We start from the raw sequence: 19,291 nt of genomic DNA on the forward strand, positions 1-19,291 counted from the left end.
AAGCAGCCATGCTAGCATTCAGGGAACTTTGTATAAAGGGTCCCGATCCATAAGGGGCCTTTGTCGTCTCAACCTTCCTTGCTTTGTTAGTGCTCGAAAAGTCCCATTCCAGTGCCTGCCTGGTGTCACAGATTACTGGATCTGTCACTGGAGGTGTCTCACATTCCTGTGAGAGACCAGAGACACCATTTTCACTATACCATCCTTACCCTGTGCAAAAAAGGCCTTTGCTTTCTTAGGCTATCTGGGAGTGAACTTTCTGGATCTTGTGAGGGTTGCATCTCTTGCAGTCTTTTGTGGAGGTCTCTTGCGTTCTTGGTTAAGCTATAAAAAGGCTTGTCAGACTGAGTCGCTATTGAGATTAATAGATCCTACTCATCAATGACCAGGATGATGAACCTTTTTTAAAGTGGAAAAGCTTCTATATTTGAAAAAAATTTGGTGGTGGGGAAAACTCTTATCTTAAACAATTGTCTTCTTTGTACCTATTTTAAAAAAGACCAAATTAAAAAGTGGATACAAAGAAATATAACACCTAGTTTAGGGACTTCCATAACAAGATGAAAGAATAGAAATAAACGTAGAAAAAAATTGTCCCATTCAACATAAATTCCCCTTCTTAAAAATCTGACCCCATCTCCTCAGCAAATTCCCTTAAATCCCAAAACTCCTCCACCTTCCTCAGAAAATCCCTTAAACACTCAGCTGCTTGTTTTAACTTCCCTTTCCTTACAAGATTTACAGAGAGCACTCCAGCCTAATCTCTAGGCCCAGGATTTACAAGTAACTCATATAAATGCTAAAAGCCAGGAAATAAATTTAGCAGAAGTGTCTGGAATGGACAGTAAGTCTCGTTTTGCTGGGCTCTATAATCAGGCTTTGCCAGCTTCAGGCCTTCCTATGCAACGTCCTTTGCAGATATATCCTAGATCTCCACCCAGAGAATTTATTTCTCCTGGGCTACAAAACATAGAGATCTTTTGATTTCTATTTAGTTGGAAAATTTCTCCATGGTATAAAAAAGGCAAACTCAAAATAGTGTGATTGAGTGGGCAAACCAACCTCTAAGCATTATAATGGAAGAGTCTACCCAATTCTTTGAAGGTACCTTGCAGGAACACAGATGAAAAAAAGAGTTAAAATCGACAATTCTTAATTTACAACTTGACTCTTTACAAAAACAAAAGCATAACTCAAAAAGCAACTCAAAATCCACTCATACCTCGTCCTAATTGCCTTCAAATATTTGCAGATATTGTAAAATAAATATATATTTATTTTATATATATTAAAAATATACATATATATCTACTATATATATGATATATATATATAGCAGATATTCCATGACATTGGAAGTACAATTGTTTTGCACTGAAGAAAAGGAAGGAAATTTTTAAATAGTAAATGCTCTAAACTTCTGGTAATAGAAACATAAACCCAAAATTCCTAGGAGAAAATTTACATTCTTTCTCTGGCTCTTAAAGTTGTAAATCTTATCATGTCTTTGAAAAGTAAATACAGCCCTCAATTGCCCGAGACTGAAGGAAAAAATAAAAGGAGGGAAGAGGTCTTTTAAAAATACAAACTGATAAAAGAGCTCTCTTGCCCAAACTCTGGACCACAGCCTCTTTAAGATTACTTGTCAAAGACGAATACAAATATTAAAAGTTATCTCCACAAATAGTAAAAAGCTTTAGCCATCTGACGGATAAACTCAACTTTTTCCAACTATTATTTATAAACTCACTAGAATATACTGTTGTTATCTGAATCAGTATACTTGATTCATGACTAAAATTTTAAAATGAAGATATCTGTTTGTTTGTTTTTGCGGTATGCGGGCCTCTCACTATTGTGGCCTCTCCCGTGTCGCGGAGCACAGGCTCAGCGGCCATGGCTCACGGGCCTAACCGCTGCGGCATGTGGGATCTTCCCAGACCGGGGCACGAACCCGTGTCCCCTGCATTGGCAGGGGGACTCTCAACCACTGCGCCACCAGGAAAGCTCTCTCTGTTTGTTTTTATGTATGTCTATGTATGTGCGTTATAGGTATAGTATTTTTCTACTTTTGGATGGCATTGCCAAACTTAATTTGTAAAAGAGCTCTATTTAACTGGCTTAAAATATGTGCTTAGTAATTATTTCTAAGTCTCAGAAATATAATAGAAACTAACTCAAATATTTTTCAAATCTACATGATCTAGGATAATTTTCAGTAAGTAAAAGGTAGTTTAAGTTTGTTGGTTTAATTAATACAGGCATGTTGTTAGAGTAATCAGCATTAAGTATAATACTTTTATGCGGCGAGCCGCTTCTGACCAGCAGAATGACGAATCACCACACGCTAGATTCTTCTCGCATCACACTTTATTGGAGTACAGCTTGGTTTCGGGCGGATGGAAGGAAGACCCCGTACGCTCGAGCCTGTTTGCTTATATAAGGGCTTAAGGACTCGTGTAAGTCCCTGATTCGTCCGTATGGTTATCGCATTTCGCAAGCCGGACTTTGGATAGGCCACTGCTTCAAAACCTGATTAGCATATTAGGTGCATACGCCCTAGCGGCATACTTAGTGCATGCGTAATGGCTATCCGGCCGCGCCCTACACTTTTAATTTACCTAGGTCAAATAAGACCATGTTATCTCTGTTACAAAATTTTTCAGCAAGAAAAATAACAACGTAATGATTACCTGTTTTAATGTATCATGAGATTTTCATGAGTATGATTGTTAAGAACAAATGAATTAAATAGATGTAAATGAGATGTTTCAGGTAAACTTTTTAGCCATGGCTGTTTTATGATAAGTCTACTTAGTTTCCCAAGTCTCTTTGGTAACTTCTACCCTTAGAATTTTGCTAAGTTAAATTAAATGATGGGAATTCATTAAATGTCTATATCATTTCCAAATAAGATAAAATACTGAAACATTAATTGCAAAACCAATCTAAGTTTACCTACTTTATTTTTTATTTATTTTTATTTTTGGCTGCATTGGGTCTTCATTGCTGTGTGCAGGCTTTTCTCTAATTGCAGTGAGCGGGGGCTTCTCTTCCTTGTGGTGCACAGGCTTCTCATTGCTGTGGCTTCTCTTGTTGTGAAGCACAGGCTCTAGGCACGTGGGCTTCAATAGTTGTGGCACATGGGCTCAGTAGTTGTGGCTTGCAGGCTCTAGAGCACAGGCTCAGTAGTTGTGATGCACGGGCTTAGCTGCTCTGCAGCATGTGGGATCTTCCCAGAGCAGGGCTCGAACCCATGTCTGCTGCACGGGCAGGTGGATTCTTAACCACTGTGCCACCAGGAGAGCCCAAAGTTTACCTACTTTTGACCTTTTATTTTGGAGGCTAAAGATACTTGAGTCTCTTAGTAAACATGTTTTGTGCCACATTGAAAAACTGAGCTATGAGGAAATGCATATTTTAAGAAATTATGAAATGTATTCATAAATTTGCCTAACTAAAGTATGTTGGTATAACAGACAATTCACAATTGCTTACTTCTTATTTTTCACTAGAAATTAAGGTTTTTAAAGATTGAGAATTCTAATTAGTACAGGTGTACCTCGGAGTTTGGTTCCAGACCACTGCAATAGAGCAAATATTGCAATAAAGTGAGTCACAAGAATTTTTTGGTTTCTCAGGGCATATAAAAGTTATAGTTACACTATACTGTAGTCTATTAGGTATGCAATAGCATTATGTCTAAAGAAAAAATGTATATACCTTAATTAAAAATACTTTATTGCTAAAGAATGCTAAGTATCATCTGAGCCTTTAGCAAATTATAATCTTTTTACTGGTGGAGGGTCTTGCCTCAGTGTTGGTGCTGCTGACTGATCAGGGGGGTGGCTGCTGAAGGCTGGGGTGCCTGTGGCAGTTTCTTAAAATAAGACAGCAATAAAGCTTGCCACATTGATGGACTCTTCTTTTCACAAACCATTTCTCTGTAGCACACAATGCTGTTTGATAGCATTTTACCCAGAGTAGAACTTCTTTCAAAATTGGAGTCGAACCTCTCAAACCCTGTCACTGTGTATGTAATTTTCTCAATCCTTTGTTGCCTTCAAATGTTTGCAACATTTGCCTTCAAATGATTTCAACAATTTTCACAGCATCTTCACCAGGAGTAGATTCCATCTCAAGAAACCACTTTCTTTGCTATTCATAAGAAGCAACCCTTCAACTTTTAAAGTTCTATCATGAGCTTACAGCAATTCAGTCATGTCTTTAGGCTCCACTTCTAATTCTAGTTCTCCTGCTGTTTCTACCACATCTGTCCTTCCTTCCTCCCTTCACTGAAGTCTTGAACCCTCTCAAGAGTTGGAACAAACTTCTTCCAAACTCCTGTTAATGTTGATACTTTGGCTCTTCCCATGAATCATGAGTGTTTTTAATGACATCAAGAGTGGTGAATCCTTTTCAGAACTTTTTCAGTTTACTTTGCCCAGATCCATCAGAGGAATTACTATCTATGGCAGCTATCATTTTATGAAGTGTATTACTTAATTAATAAGATGTTAAAGTTGAATGACTCCTTGATCCATGGGCTGCAGAATGGATGTTGTGTTAGCAGGCATGAAAACAACATTAACCTCATTGTACATCTCCTTCAGAGCTCTTGGGTGACCAGGTACATTGGCAGGGTAGCATTTAAAAAGGAATTTCTTTTTCTGAGCAGTAGGTCTCAACAGTAGTCTTAAAATATTCAGTGAACTATGTGGTAAACAGATGTGCTGTTATCCAGGCTTTGTTGTTCCATTTATAGACCATAGGCAAAGTAGATTTAGCAGAATCTTTAAGGGCCCTAGGATTTTTTGAATGGTAAATGAGAATTGACTTCAAATTTAAAGTCACCAGCTGCATTAGCTCCTAACGAGAGGGTCAACCTATCCTTTGAAGCTTTGAAGCAGGCGCTGGCTTCTCTCTAGCTATGAAAGTCCTAGATGGCATCTTCTTCCAATAGAAAGGTGTTTCATCTACATTGAAAATCTGTGGTTTACATAGCCACCTTCATTAATTATCTTTGCTAGATCTTCTGGATAACTTGCTGCAGCTTCCACATCATCACTTGCTCTTTCACCCTGCACTTTTATGTTATGGAGATGGCTTCTTTCATTAAACCTCATGAACAACCTCTGCTAACTTCAAACTTTTCTTCTGCATCTTTCTCACTCCTTTCAGCCTTCACAGAATTGAAGAGAATTGGGGTTTTGCTCTGTATTAGGCTCTGGCTTAAGGGAACATTGTGGCTGGTATGATCTTTTATCCAGACCACTAAAACTTTCTCCATAGCAGCAATGAGGCTGATTATCTTTCTTATCATTCATGTGTTCACTGGAGTAGTACTGTTAATTTCCTTCAAAAACTTTTCTTTTGCATTCACAACTTGGCTAACTGGCACAAGAGGTCTCACTTTCAGCTTATCTTGGCTTTCAATATGCCTTCCTCACTAAGTTTCATCATTTCTAGCTTTTGATTTAAAGTGAGAGACTTGTGATTCTTCTTTTCCCTTGAACACTTAGAGGCCATTGTAGGGTTATTAATTGGCCTAATTTCAATATTGTTGTGTCTTGGAAAATAGGGAGGCCTGAGGAGAGGGAGAGAGATAGGGGAACAGCTGGTTAGTGGAGCAGTCAGAACACACGCCATATTTATCAACTAAGTTCATGTCTTATATGGGCATGGTTTGTGGTGCCCCAGAACTATTACAATAGTAACATCAAAGATTGCTGATCACAGATCATCATAAGAAATATTTATTAAATAAAAAAGTTTGAAATGTGAGAATCACCAAAATGTGACACAGAGACATGAAGTCATGAAGTGAGCAATTTCTGTTGGAAAAATGGCACTGATAGATTGGCTTGATGTGGAGTTGCCACAAACCTTCAATTTATAAAAAAATGCAATATCTGTGAAGTACAATAAAATGAGGTAGGCCTGTATATGTAATTAAAGCTTCTAAAAATAATAAGGGAAACAACTCTATATGGAAGGAAAGTAGGATATGTGTTTTTGGTTAAAAAAAAAAAAGGTATGAGGGATGGAGATACATTTTTGTTGAAGGAAAAGGAAGTAATTTTGTCCTAAAGTAAAGCTGATTATTTCTGAATGGGAAAGAGAACAACTGACAAACTAAAATAGGCATTAAAAGTTATAGAAGTTTTAGGAAGAATCAGTATTGTCAAAATGACTATATTACCCAAGGCAATCTACAGATTCAATGCAATCCCTATCAAATCACCAATGGCATTTTTTGCAGATCTAGAACAAAAAAAATTTTAAATGTGTATGGAAACACAAAAGACCCTGAATAGCCAAAGCAATCTTCAGAAAGAAAAACAGAGCTAGAGGAATCAGGCTCCTTGACTTCAGATTATACTATAAAGCTACAACAGTAATCAAAACAGTATGGTACTGGCACAAAGACAGACCTATAGATCAGTGGAACAGGATAGGAAGCCCAGAAATAAAGCTACTCATCTGTGGTCAGTTAATCTATGACAAAGGAGGCAAGAATATACAATGGAGAAAAGACAGTCTCTTCAGTAAGAGGTTCTGGGGAAACTGGACAGCCACATGTAAAAGAATGAAATTGGAACATACTCTAACATGATACACAAAAAATAAACTGAAAATGGGTTAAAGACCTAAATGTAAGACCAGATACTATAAAATTCTTAGAGGAAAACATAGGCAGAACACTCTTTGACATAAATTGCAACAATATCTTTTTGAATCCACCTCCTAGAGTAATGAAAATAAAAACAAAAATAAACAAATGGGACCTAATTAAACTTAAAAGCTTTTGCACAGCAAAGGAAACCATAAACAAAACGAAAAGACAACTCACAGAATGGGAGAAAATATTTGCAAATGATGAGACCAACAATGGACTAATCTCCAAAATATACAAACAGCTCATGCAGCCAATATCAAAAAAAACAAACAAAGCAAAAACAACACAATCAAAAAAATGGGCAGAAGATCTAAATAGACATTTCTCCAAAGAAGACATACAGATGGCTAAAAAGCACATGAAAAGATGCTCAACATCGCTAATTATTAGAGAAATGCAAATCAAAACTACAATCACCTCACACCGTTAGAATGGCCAGAGTGTGGAGAAAAGGGAACCCTCCTACACTGTTGGTGGGAATGTAAATTGGTACAGCCCCTATGGAGAACAGTATGGAGGTTCCTTAAAAAGCTAAAAATAGGGCTTCCGTAGTGGCGCAGTGGTTGAGAGTCCGCCTGCCGATGCAGGGGACATGGGTTCGTGCCCCGGTCCGGCAAGATCCCACATGCCACGGAGCGGCTGGGCCCGTGAGCCATGGCCGCTGAGCCTGCGCATCCGGAGCCTGTGCTCTGCAACGGGAGAGGCCACAACAGTGAGGGGCCCGTGTACCACAAAAAAAAAAAAAAAAAAAAAAAAAAACCTAAAAATAAAGCTACCAAATGATTCGGCAATTCCACTCCTGGGCAAATATCCAGAGAAAACCATACTTCAAAAAGAAACATGCACCCCAATGTTCATTGCAGTACTATGTAATAGCCACAACAGGGAAGCAACCTAAATGTCCATTGACAGAGGAATGGATAAAGAAGATGTGGTACATATATACAATGGAATATTACTCAGCCATAAAAAAGAATGAAATAATGCCATTTGCAGCAACATGGATGGACCTAGAGATTATCATACTAAGTGAAGTAAGTCAGATAGAGAAACACAAATACCATATGATATCATTATATGTGGAATCTAAAAAAATGATACAAATGAACTTATTTACAAAACAGAAACAGACTCACAGACTTAGAAAGCAAATTTATGGTTACAGAAGGGGAAAGGTGGCCACGGGGTGGGGGGATAAATTAGGAGGTTGGGAATAACATATACACACTACTATATATAAAATAGGTAATCAACAAGGACCTACTGTATAGCACAGGGAACTCTACTCAATATTCTGTGATAACCTATATGGAAAAGAATCTGAAAAAGAATATATATATATATATATATATATGTAAACTATATATATGTAAAACTGAATCACTTTGCTGTACACCTGAAACTAACACAGCATTGTAAATCAACTATACTCCAATATAAAATTAAAACATTTTGAAAAGGTATAGAAGCTTTGTGAAAAAGGAATCTTGGGGACTTACCTGGTGGCGCAGTGGTTAAGAATCCGCCTGCCACTGCAGGGGACATGGGTTTGAGCCCTGGTCTGGGAAGATCCCACATGCTGCGGATCAACTAAGCCTGTGAGCCACAACTACTGAACCCGCAAGCCACAACTACTGAACCTGCAATCCACAACTACTGAAGCCCTTGCGCCTAGAGCCCATGCTCTGAAACAAGAGAAGCCACTGCAATGAGAAGCCCGCACACTGCAACGAAGAGTAGCCCACGTAGCTAGTAGCTCCCTCATGTCACGCGGCGTGGCCAAAAATAAATAAATAAAGGCCATCTGGCTCCTTGCTCATACCCACCTCCAATTCCATTAGGGCATCCCACAGCCCCCGAACCCTTCAAAACCTATCCAGAATCCCATCGCTTCTCCCCACCTTGCTGCTTCCACCTTTGTGTAGGCGCCATCCTCTCTCTCTCTCATGGCAGCAACCTCTTCATTCTTCTCTGCTTCCACTTTTTCTTTTTAAATAAATTTATTTATTTTTTATTTTTATTTTTGGCTGCGTTGAGTCTTCATTGCAGTGTGCAGGCTTCTCATGGCGGTGGCTTCTCTTGTTGCAGAGCACAGGCTCTAGGTGCGCGGGCTTCAGTAGTTGTGGCTCGCAGGCTTCAGTAGTTGTGGCTCGTGGGCTTAGAGCGCAGGCTCAGTAGTTGTGGTGCACCGGCTTAGTTGCTCCGCAGCATGTGGGATCTTCCCGGACCAGAGCTCGAACCCGTGTCCCCTGCATTGGCAGGCGGATTCTTAACCACTGCACCACCAGGGAAGCCCTCTGCTTCCACTCTTGCCCCCTTCGGTCTACTCTCCTCACAGCAGCTGCTGGGATCCTTTAAAAACCTAAGTCAGGTCGTGTTGTTCCTCAGCTCAAAACTCCCCCAGTGGCTTCTCACCCTATGCAGAGTAAAACCAAAGTCCTCACCAGGGGCTACAAGACCCTACATGATCTGCGCGTGGACGTGCACATGTACACACATACACACACACACACACACACACACACACACACACACACACACACACACCCAGTCTACCACCCTCCTCTCTCATCTCACCTCTGAGCCCTGCCCTTCACCACCCTGGCCTCCTTGAGGTTTCTAATCCTACCAAGCACACTTCCAAATCAGGGCCTTTGCGCTTGCTGTCTCCTTAGCCTCAACTGCCCTTCCTCCTGGTAGCCACAGAGCTCCTTCCCTCACTTCCTTCCAGACTCTATCTCCCCACCCACCTTCATTATTCTTCATAGCACTTAACACCATCTGACATACTGCCTATTTATTTGTTTATTTATGGTCTGTCTTTCCCCATTAAGATGTGAATTTCATAAGCAACAAACCTTGTCCTCTTCCCTGCTGTATCCCTAGTACTTAGAAGACTGCCAGGTTCATAACTGATGCTTGGTAAATGTTTAGTAAATGAAAACATAAATAAAACTCTCCAAGTCAATAGATGTAACAACCTTTTAACAGGTTGCCTAACATTTGCTAATATGGATGGACCATGATTGACTTAACCAGCACCTATTAATGATGTTGTTTCTACTTTTTCTTACTTTAAACAATATTTGTGATAAACATTTTTGCATAGCTACTTCAATATGTTGGTCCTTTTATTTCTATAGGATGTTTTCCCTAAAGCTGGGTTGATGTATCAAGAGATAGGCATATTTTACATTTAATGGCCATCACCAAATTTTCCTAGTCACAGTTCACAGGCAAATCCTGAAACAAGGTCTCAATCATTTCCCCAAACTGAGGGCAGGGTAAGATTACCCTTAGGTCAGACAAGGAGGCCTCTGTCCTGGGCCCTTATACTTTAAATTTATTAAAGGCCACACGGGACTTTTTCTCGCTTGGGCTCTTGCATTCAGCACTGGGCTGGCACAGTGTGACCTGCAACCCTGAACGTGGAAGCTCGTGATTAACACTGTCTCCACCTTTCCTCCTATTTTCTTTTTTTTTTTTTTTTTTGAGGTACGCGGGCCTCTCACTGTTGTGGCCTCTCCCGTTGCGGAGCACAGGCTCCGGACGTGCAGGCCCAGCGGCCATGGCTCACGGGCCCAGCTGCTCCGCGCGGCATGTGGGATCTTCCCGGACCAGGGCGCGAACCCATGTCCCCTGCATCAGCAGGCGGACTCTCAACCACTGCTCCACCAGGGAAGCCCCCTCCTATTTTCTTGAAACAGAAAACAGCTGAGTCCAAATGCTGTGAAGGATTGTGGGCTGACCCCCTGCTGACCTAGGAGACAGTCACTGCTTTGGAGGGAGAAAGAATTTATCGGGCTGATATTTGTAGATAAAATACTCCTTTGTTGCATCCCTCCTCTCAGAGAGCATGAGTTCAGCAGGTCCTGGCATAACGAAATATTATTTTTCAATAGTGCCAAGAGTCTATTTTCTTCTTTTTTTGGTCTAAGTTGTGATTCTGGAAGCAGTCACAAGTAAGCTGAATATTCACAACTGTTGTACATGGTGTCTATGTCAGTTATCTATTGCTGTATAACAAACCACACTGAAACTTGGTGGATTAAAGCAACAGCAATTTATTTGCTCGCAATTCTGGGCTGGGAGCAGCTGGGCAATTTTTCTTCTGATCTCCATTGAGGTCACTTAGGCAGCTGCTCAGCTCAACTGGGACTGGATGGTCCAGGATGGCTTTGTTCACATGTTTGGCAGTTATGCTGGCTGTTGACTGGGATACCTCAGTTCTCCAAATGGCCTTTCATCCTCTGGGCTAGAATGGGCTTTTTCACATAATGGTAGAAATGTTCCAAGAGAGCAAAAGCAAAAGCTTCTTAAGGCCTGGCCTTGGGAGTTGTACAGTGTTACTTCTGTCCCTTCTGTTGACCAAATGAAGCCTTAAGGAACACCCAGATCCAAGGTAGGAGGTAGCAGCGGTAATAGACTCTATCTCCTGATCTTATTGCAAAGGAGCTGGACGCAGGGAGGTGTGATGTGTTGGGTACCATTACGTAAAAATATACCATGGTGTCTGAGGAACATTTTGCCGTATTAGAGAATTATATTTTTCTTACATTTGTATACATGTAGTTGTAGTGGTAAGGTATTTGAAGTGTAATACAGATTCCTTGCTTTGTTTATTAAGTGCACATTAAAACCCCAGAACTGTGAAGTGGTTTTTTCATGATTTGAGATTCTACTTTATTTGTTATGGCTTAGACAGAAATTGTAAAATACATTGTTAAAAATCACAATCACAGAATTCATTAAGTGGCAGCTGCTATTGTTCTTGTTAACAGCAGGACCGAGGGTCACAGCAGTAGCAGTACAGCACTGGCATGGAAAAAAACAGGGTCTAACAGATTAAATGAGCAAAAACATGTATTTTTTAATACTTTTACTACTCAATCACATACATTTCAAGAGCATTTTCTCTTCTTCAAATCAATTTAAATGCTTTCTGTGAGCAAGGCACTATACTGGACATCAAATAACAAGAGCAACAAGTAACCATAGCAGACAAGGATTCTGTGCTTACTATACGCTGGGTCCTATGCTGAGCACTGTCCAGACACTGTCTCACTTAATCCTCACAAAAATCCTATAAGATGTTCTCGCTTATTGTACCAGTTTTTGGATGAGAAAACTAAAGCCTGGAGGGATTAAGTGCCTTAGCCAAGGTCACACAACGAGTGGCAGAACTGGGACTTAAATCCATGTCTCTTTGACTCTGATTTTAGCCAGTATACCTTGTGTAGCGCATTTTGATTGGACCCCATAACAAAAGCATGAGCAGGGCCAACATCGTCACTATGTGAAGAACACAGCTCCAAAATGCAAGTATAAAACATTTAAAACAACATCCCGCACACAGTAATGAGTGCTCGATAAAAATTTGCTGTTATTGTTAAAAAAAAAAATCTGTCAGACTAATCTCACAAAAAAGAAAGTCACTTGCATCTTTTATGCTCCTTGACCAAACAATCAAAAATACACAAGTATCCTCCTCTGTATAACATTAGAGGAGGGGAAATTAAGGTCAAATTCATGTAAATTAACACAAGTTGCGGGGGGCAGGGGGGAGGTTTTTGTGTGTGTGTGTGTTTTTTTTTAAATCTAAGGTCCCTTTCCTTAGAATTAACCAGTAGAAGCCCTATATTTATATTTTAACAGATTGATTGATTGATTTCAAAGAGTTACCAGTCTGACTGGTTTGGTAAGATGCAGAATATAGTTCCGGAACTTCTGAAGGACGAATAAAAAGTCCATCCAAAATGCCATCAATTTCGGCCTGTAGATTTGGCTCCACATTAGAATGAAGTTTAGATAAGAATTCGGCTGCACTAAGACCAACCAAATGCTGGACTGCTGGGGATACTTAACCAATCTGTTCGACAGACTCAGAGCCTCTTCTTTCATTGGAACAGACAGAAAATTGAACCATTCCAGCAAATGGAGAAAAAGTAGCCTCTCCTGAAACAGATCAGCGCAGCAGATTAAGTTGTGCTCAGTCTTGCAGAGAATATTCTTGAGAGTGTGCTCCCTGATCTCGGCCAGCTGATGACCGAGTTTCCCGATAAGCCCCGTCAGGCCCATCTCGTCCTGCTCAATCAGACACCGCCGGAGAATTCCGAAGTTTTATTTATTTATTTATTTATTTTGCAGTACACAGGCCTCTCACTGTTGCGGCCTCTCCCGTTGTGGAGCACAGGCTCCGGACGTGCAGGCTCAGCAGCCATGGCTCACGGGCCCAGCCGCTCCACGGCACGTGGGATCCTCCCGGACCGGGGCACGAACCCGTGTCCCCTGCATCGGCAAGCGGACTCTCAACCACTGCGCCACCAGGGAAGCCCCGAAGTTTTATTTTTATAATAATATTTAATAAGATTTAATTGAAAAGTAAGGGACTTCCCTGGCAGTCCAGTGGTTAAGGCTTCGCCTTCCAATACAAGGGGTGTGGGTTTGATCCCTGGTCAAGGAGCTAAGATCCCCCATGCCTCTGGGTCAAAAAACCAAAACATAAAACAGAAGCAATATTGAAAAGTAAAACATATAAATAAAATATTCAGCTTTATTTAAATACTTTTGATTTTTAAGTTTTATATTTATTAATTAAAGTTCTTGTGTTTTGCTTTGTAATATCAATAAGTTTGAATGTTTTAGAAGAACAACTTTATTTTGTAAACTCTTAGATCATTGGGAATGAGTACAAGTTGCGTTGGGATTGGTTTAGAAAATATGACTGTGTAGCCCAGAAAAGAAAAAAGCCAGAAAAGGAAAGGTATTCAAAAAGATGATCTGCTTAAATTTTTAAAAACCAGAAACACTGAAAGTGCAATCTTCTGTTGAGTAGGTTTCTCATAAAATATGTGAGCAGAGAACTTCAGAAATTATCTAATGAACATTTAATTGCTGATTAAAAACTGAAAAAGAGCAAGAAAAGTATTCTCATCAAATTCATGACTTGAACAGGTTCATTGAAATCCCTGCAACTTTATATGTTTTTACTAAATGAAGATTTAATTACAGATCCAAAGAATAAGAATGTACGTGGCCTTCATTTGCACTTGAGAGACTTAGGGGTGGTGAAAATGTGCCTGTCAGCCTCTCTCCAGCGTCTGTTTTCAGATTAGGCAGCAGAACAGTGCAGAGTCATTTCCAGAAATCTGTGCTTGTCAGACTCTTCACGGGGGTGAGACCCCTGGGACACTCTGGGCCCCTGATGGGGCTGGAGAAAGAGCCACACAGACTGCTGCCAGAGCGACTCCGTGGGGCCTGGGCCCTGATGCCCCTGTGGCTGATGCTCTTGCCCACTACTCTGCACCCCTGGAGTCACCTGGGCCTTTGCTCGCCCATCCCCCTGAGTAGGTACAGGTGTCACTTCTGGAAATGAAGGCAGCTGCTTTTCTGTTTGCACTTCCCTCCCAACACAGCCCAGAGCCCTATTTACCTACAGGAACCACTGCAAAGTGACAGCCCCGTCAGATCTGTACATCTAGTAGCTGCCACAAGTCACTCAGTGTAGAATGGGAGGAAGTAGAACAGGTTCCTTATCCCTGGATTGAGGCAGTGGAGGCCCAGAGAGGGGAAGTGATTTCTTCAAGATCACACAGCTCCTCAGTAGCAGAACCAAGACTCTCAATGTCCAGTGCAGACTCTTTCGTTGTTAGAATTAGGACTACTGAGCTGTCTTCACATCTTGGTAGAAGCTTGTTGTTTTGGTTTTTCCCCCTTTTGTAAGACAGCCCTACTATCCTGGTAATTAGTAAATGTCCACAGGCTCAGGGATTGGGTGAATTTACGAATGAGATTATAAAAATCTTAAATAAAGATAATGACATTCTCCCTTTTCTAGGACCCGCTGCTTGCTGAGGCAGCCCCGCTTCCAGCCATCAAATCCTGTAGGAGACTTTTGTTTAGTCTGGGGTGTGGGTTATACTTTCAACTGCATGGATTTAGAACCAAAGTTCGGGAGTCATAAAAAGACCTCAGCATCCTTTTTGTTATGACATGTGAAAAGTAAATATCTAGACTCCCTGATTTTTGATAGCAGAAGTTTGGAAATAATTGTCCATCAGAAGAGGACTGATGAAATGGCTTATCCTACAAACACACAGCAGCCTACTATGGAGCCATAAAGAGAAAGAAATGACACGAGAGCTTTCCTTTTTACTTTGAAAGTCTTTGGCTAATTAATAATCTGCAAATAGAGTATCGTGAAAAGCCAGCTTCCCACTCTGTCTCCCAGCCATCAAGTTCTCTTTCCTGCAGGCGACCAGCATGTCCTACTTCTTCTGTAACACTTTAAAAGATATTTCATGCACATAGAAGCATTTACATGGATAGTCTTTTAAAAAACACAAATAGAAGCATATTGAAAAACACTACCCAGCATCTTTTCTTTTCACATAATACATTCATTTATTCAATAAATATTTACTGAGTACCTGCTATGTGCCAAGCACTCTTTTAGTCATTTGGAATTTGGTAGTGACCAAAACATTTCTTCCCTTCATGAAGCTTGCATTTTTGTGGGACATAAATAAACAGGTAAATATATAGTGATATGTGGTAAGTGCTGTGGAAAAAAGCAAGATAAGGGGATAGGTAGTGTGTGTGTGTGTGTGTGTGTGTGTGTGTGTGTGTGTTTGTAGAGGAATTGTTGCTATTTTACATGGTGTGGTCAGCAGAAGCCTCGCAGGTTAAGTGGTATTTGAGCCAAGGCCTGAAGAAAATGAGGGAGTGAGCCATGCATGTATCTGGAGTTGAACAGTCAAAGCAGAGGGAACTTCCCATGCTGAGGCCCTGAGGGAGGAAAAGACTTGCTGTGAGGATCAACAAGACAGCCATTGTAGTTGGAACTGAGTGAATACATCTCAGATATTCTGTATCATGAGAACTTTCTCATTATTTTTTGTATCTGCATTTTATTCCATTGTGTGTGTGTATCATAGTTTAATTAAGCAGTCTCCTATTATGGAAATTTCGGAGACTTTGGTCTCTTGTGATTGCAATGAATAACCTTATCAGGTGGCCCTTTGCACATGTTGAAGTTATCTGCAGGATTATTTCCTAGAAGTGGAACTACTAGGAGGTCAAGGGGGTGTGTATTTGTATTTTTTATAGATTTTGCCAAACTGTAACCAACAAAGAAGTTGTACTATTTTTGTCCCACTGCCAACAACATATTGATTTTTTTAGTCATTCAACAAATATTTATTGAGCACCTACCAGGGACCAAGTAAATGTAAAGGACTGAGAATTGAAACAGAAACCCCAACTTGTCAAACATATCCTGACTCACAGAACAGATATACTGTGCCAGACCGAGCCATGATATGTTTCACATACTATCGAAACTCAAATGTGCAACACCAGTTTGTTCAGACCTAGAATTCCAAGATAAAACCACTGGAACTTCCATTAATTCTCTAGTTTACAAAATCTAACTGATCCTTGCAAAGAGCACCCTATGACTAAATACCATCTAGGGCAAAATGCACCTGGCAATTAGGGAGATTTTTTTTTTTTTCAGTATGCGGGCCTCTCACTGTTGTGGCCTCTCCCGTTGCGGAGCACAGGCTTGGACGCGCAGGCTCAGCGGCCATGGCTCACGGGCCCAGCCGCTCCGCGGCATGTGGGATCTTCCCGGACTGGGGCACGACGAACCCACGTCCCCTGCATCGGCAGGCGGACTCTCAACCACTGCGCCACCAGGGAAGCCCCAAGGAGATCATTTTTTTCAGACTAGGGCAATAGGGGAAACATTCATGAATGAGAGAGGTCTCAAAGAAAGGGAAGAAAACTTTCAGTTTTCTAAAACAAAGGAGTCATTGAGGAAGAGCAGAGGCAGCTCTTATTTTGGAACTGTACCGTCACTTCCAGTGTACAGTTCACTGGTTTTTGGTATATTAGCAAAGTTGTGCAGCCATCATCACAATCAGTTTTAGAACATTTTCATCACTCCAAAAAGAAACCCTGTACCCATTAGCAGTCACACCCCATTTGCCACTGCCCAGTCCTAGGCAACCATTAATTTACTTCCTGCCTCTATAGATTTGCCTATTCTGGAAATTTCATATAAATGGAATCATACAATATGTGGTCATTTGTGACTGGCTTCTTTCATTTAGCATAATGTTTTCAGGTTCATGTTGTAGCATGCATTAGTACTTCATTTCTTTTTATTGCCTAATAATATTCAATTGAATAACACATTTTATTTACCCATTAATCATTTAGGTTGTTTCCATTTTTTGGCTATTATGAATAATGCTGCTATGAACATTTGGGTACAAGTATTTGTGTGAGCATATGTTTTCAATTCTTTCGGCTCTATACCTAAGAGTGGAATTGCTGGGTCTGCTGGTAACTCTATGTTTAATCTTTTGCAGAACTGCCAAACTGTTTTCCACAGTGGTTGCACCATTTTTACATCCCTACCAACAATGTAGGAGGGTTCCAATTTCTCCACAGCCTTGCCAACACTTGTTTTTTTTTTTACAGCTATCCTAGTGGACATGAAGCTGGATCTCATTGTGGTTTTGATTGGCATTTCTCTGATGACTAATGATGTTGAGCATCTTTTCATGTGCCTATTTATCTTAGTATAGTTTTAAATTACATATCACCTTTTTATGAGTAAGGTTAGGCATCTTTATATATGTTTAAGAACCCTTTGTATGTTCTTTTCTATGAATTGTTTATGTCCTTTGTTTGCTTTTCTTTGGGGATGTTGTCTTTCTTTCGTTTTCTTTCTTTCTTGGATTTTTCAAAGAACCAGATAATAAATTTATCTATTAGTGCTATAATTTTTATATTTTCGAATTCATTTCACCTTGATTAATTTCTTCCTTTTACTTTCCTTAGGGATAATTTTCTTTTTCCCCACGACTTTCATGAGTTTTATGCTTAATTTATTTATTTATATAACTGAAGTATTTTATAGTATATATTATTCCTCTGAGAACTGTTTTAGCTATATCTTATGGGTTTTGATATATAGTTTTTTTTTTTTTGTTTTTTTTTTTTTTTTTTGCGGTATGCGGGCCTCTCACTGTTGTGGCCTCTCCCATTGCGGAGCACAGGCTCCGGACGTGCAGGCTCAGCGGCCATGGACTGCGGGCCTAGCCGCTCTGTGGCATACGGGATCTTCCCGGATCGGGGCACGAACCCGTGTCCCCTGCATCGGCAGGCGGACTCTCAACCACTGCACCACCAGGGAAGCCCCGATATATAGTTTTTATTAACATTTTTTTCTAGATAGTCTACAGTTCCTCTTTCTTTTTCCTTTTTGAACCAAGTATTAATTAAGGGATAGGTTTTTGTTTTTTACATCTTTAATGGAGTATAATTGCTTTACAATGGTGTGTTAGTTTCTGCTTTATAACAAAGTGAATCAGTTATACATATACATATGTTCACATATCTCTTCCCTCTTGCGTCTCCCTCCCTCCCACCCTCCCTATCCCACCCCTCTAGGTGGTCACAAAGCACCGAGCTGATCTCCCTGTGCTATGCGGCTGCTTCCCACTAGCTATCTATTTTACGTTTGGTAGTGTGTATATGTCCATGCCACTCTCTCACTTTGTTACAGCTTACCCTTCCCCCTCCCCATATCCTCAAGTCCATTCTCTAGCAGGTCTGAGTCTTTAATCCTGTCTTACCCCTAGGTTCTTCATGACATTTTTTTTCTTAAATCCCATATATATGTGTTAGCATACGGTATTTGTCTTTCTCTTTCTGACTTACTTCACTCTGTATAACAGACTCTAGGTCCATCCACCTCACTACAAATAATTCAATTTCATTTCTTTTTATGGCTGAGTAATATTCCTTTGTATATATGTGCCACATCTTTATCCATTCATCTGTTGATGGACACTTAGGTTGCTTCCATGTCCTGGCTATTGTAAATAGAGCTGCAATGAACATTTTGGTACATGACTCTTTTTGAATTATGGTTTTCTCAGGGTATATGCCCAGTAGTGGGATTGCTGGGTCATATGGTAGTTCTATTTTTAGTTTTTTAAGGAACCTCCATACTGTTCTCCATAGTGGCTGTACCAATTCACATTCCCACCAGCAGTGCAAGAGTGTTCCCTTTTCTCCACACCCTCTCCAGCATTTATTGTTTTCTAGATTTTTTGATTATGGCCATTCTGACCGGTGTGAGATGATATCTCATTGTAGTTTTGATTTGCATTTCTCTAATGATTAATGATGTTGAGCATTCTTTCATGTGTTTGTTGGCATTCTGTATATCTTCTTTGGAGAAATGTCTATTTAGGTCTTCTGCCCATTTTTGGATTGGGTTGTTTGTTTTTTTGTTATTGAGCTGCATGAGCTGCTTCTAAATTTTGGAGATTAATCCTTTGTCAGTTGCTTCATTTGCAAATATTTTGTCCCATTCTGAGGGTTGTCTTTTGGTCTTGTTTGTGCCTTTGCTGTGCAAAACTTTGAAGTTTCATTAGGTTCCATTTGTTTATTTTTGTTTTTATTTCCATTTTTCTAGGAGGTGGGTCAAAAAGGATCTTGCTGTGATTTATGTCATAGAGTGTTCTGCCTATGTTTTCCTCTAAGAGTTTGATGGTTTCTGGTCTTACTTTTAGGTCTTTAATCCATTTTGAG

At 40.2% G+C, this 19,291-nt stretch overlaps 1 protein-coding gene across 7 annotated transcripts in view; it reads left to right on the forward strand.

The window, feature by feature from the left end:
• B3GNT2 (UDP-GlcNAc:betaGal beta-1,3-N-acetylglucosaminyltransferase 2) overlaps positions 1-19,291 on the forward strand; it is a 398,515-nt gene that overhangs the window by 158,512 nt on the left and 220,712 nt on the right. The window lies entirely within an intron of this gene.

The sequence above is a fragment of the Phocoena sinus genome, chromosome 13 (genome assembly GCF_008692025.1).
Source record: "Phocoena sinus isolate mPhoSin1 chromosome 13, mPhoSin1.pri, whole genome shotgun sequence".
NCBI classification, from domain to species: domain Eukaryota; kingdom Metazoa; phylum Chordata; class Mammalia; order Artiodactyla; family Phocoenidae; genus Phocoena; species Phocoena sinus.